This window comes from Petromyzon marinus, unplaced genomic scaffold (assembly GCF_048934315.1).
Source record: "Petromyzon marinus isolate PM22_M1 ecotype Great Lakes invasive population unplaced genomic scaffold, UKy_Petmar_22M1.pri1.0 PM_G_Scaffold_166, whole genome shotgun sequence".
In the NCBI taxonomy this organism is placed as follows: Eukaryota; Metazoa; Chordata; class Hyperoartia; order Petromyzontiformes; family Petromyzontidae; genus Petromyzon; species Petromyzon marinus.
The window spans coordinates 195001-197500 of record NW_027422724.1 but is presented as its reverse complement, the minus strand read 5'-3'; positions in this window follow the sequence as shown (position 1 = coordinate 197500).

Here is a 2500-nt window from a genome sequence, read left to right as displayed (position 1 = left end):
CCTGAAGTCCACAACCATCTCAACTGTCCTTAGAGCATTTAGCTCTAAGTTGTTCTGGCTACACCAGGTCACCAGGTTGTCAGCTTCCCACCTATAGTCAGACTCATCCCCACCAGAGATCAGCCCAATGAGGGTGGTGTCGTCCGACAAACTTCAAGAGTTTGACGGACAGATGATTGGAGGCGCAGCTGTTGGTATACAGGGAGAAGAGCAGTGGGCAAAGGACGCAGCCCTGAGGAGTTCCCGTGCTGATGGACCTGGAGTCAGAGACTTCTGTTCCCGGCTTAACGCACTGCTTCCTGTCAGAGAGGAAGTCTGTGATCCACCTGCAGGTGGAGTAGGGCACGTTCAGCTGGAAGAGCTTGTCCTGAAGCAGGGCAGGGATGATGGTGTTGAAGGCAGAGCTGAAGTCCACAAACAGGATCCTGGCGTAGGATGCTGGGGCGTCCACATGCTGTAGGGTGAAGTGGAGGGCCATGTTAACTGCGTCGTCCACAGACCTGTTGGCTCTGTAGGCAAACTGAAGGGGGTCCAGGAGAGGGTCTGTGATGGCTTTGAGGTGTGCCAGGAGCAGGCGCTCAAAAGACTTCATTACCACAGATGTAAGGGCGACCGGTCTGTAATCATTTAGTCCTGTTGGCCTTAGCTTTTTGGGCACAGCGATGATGGTGGAGGACTTGAGACAGGCTGGTACATGGCATGTCTCCAGGGAGGTGTTAAAGATGTTGGTGAACACCGGAGACAGCTGGCCAGCGCAGTGCCTGAGGGTGGCTGGAGAGACAGAGTCCGGCCCGGCTGCTTTGCGTGGATTCTGCCTCTTGAAAAGCCCATTAACTTCTCCCTCCTGAAAGGAGAGAGTCGTTTCTGTAGTATGGGTGGGGGATGGGGCCTCTTGGGTGGGAAGGGGTGGTTCAGGACAGTCCAATTGTCTTTCAAATCTACGGTAGAACTCGTTCAGGTCGTTGGCTAGGCGGGAGTCGTTAGTGGTGTGGGGCGCTCTGGGTTTGTAGTTGGTGATGTGCCTGAGCCCTTTGGCAGACAGAAGCAGCGTCGTTAGTAGAGAACTGGTGTTTTAGTGTCTCTGAGTACAGTCGTTTAGCCTCTCTCACCGCTTTGCTAAACCTGTTCTTCGACTCCTTGAATCTGTCTCTATCCCCACTCCTAAACGCTTCCTCCTTCTCCAACCTCAACCTTTTGAGCTTTGCTGAGAACCAGGGCTTGTTGTTGTTAAAGTTCACCCTGGTACGTGTTGGGATACAGCAGTCCTCACAGAAGCTGATGTACACAGCCTCTGTGAGTTCATCCAGACTATTGGTAGCAGTCGTGAACATATCCCAGTCAGTACAGTCTAAGCACGCCCGCAAATCTTCCACAGCCTCACTGGTCCACTGTTTAGATGTCCTCACAGCAGGTTTACAGAGTTTTAGTTGCTGCCTGTATGCACGAATCAGGTGGACCAAGGGAGTTCTGTGCGAGCCGAACAGCCCCGTGACCCACAAGAGAAACATCCCCGCCAAATTCGAGCGTTTGACGGGGTCTATCCGTGAAAAAATATTCACGTTTTTGAGTGCACATGCATTTCTGCTGCAAATGCCTCTGGAAGTTTCATGCCGTTCGTATGCCAATTGTGGCAACACGAAAATGACCCGTTTTCCCATTCCGAGGGATTTCTGTGCGACCCTAACAGCCCCGTGAGCCACAAGAGACACATCCCCGCCAATTTCTAGCGTTTCACGGGGTCTATCCGTGAAAAATATAGACGTTTTTGAGTGCACATGCATTTCTGCTGCAGATGCCTCTGGAAGTTTCATGCCGTTCGTACGCAATGTGGCAACACGAAAATGACCCCTTTTCCCATTCCGAGGGATTTCTGTGCGACCCTAACTAACAGCGCCCGTGAGCCACAAGAGAGACATCCCCGCCAATTTATAGCGTTTCACGGGGTCTATCCGTGAAAAATATAGACGTTTTTGAGTGCACATGCATTCCTGCTGCAAATGCCTCTGGAAGTTTCATGCCGTTCCTATGCAATGTGGCCACACAAAAATGACCCGTTTTCCCATTCCGAGGCATTTCTGTGCGACCCTAACAGCCCCGTGAGCCACAAGAGAGACATCCCCGCCAACTTCTAGCGTTTGACGGGGTCTATGCGTGAAAAATATTAAAATTTTTGAGTGCACGTGCCTTTCTGCTGCAAATGCCTCTGGAAGTTTCATGGCGTTCCTATGCAATGTGGCAACACGAAAATGACCCCTTTTCCCATTCCGAGGGAGTTCTGTGCCACCCTAACAGCCCCGTGAGCCACAAGAGACACATCCCCGCCAATTTCTAGCGTTTCACGGGGTCTATCCGTGAAACATATAGAAGTTTTTGAGTGCACATGCATTCCTGCTGCAAATGCCTCTGGAAGTTTCATGCGGTTCGTACGCAATGTGGCAACACGAAAATGACCCGTTTTCCCATTCCCAGGGATTTCTGTGCGACCCGAACAGCCCCGTGA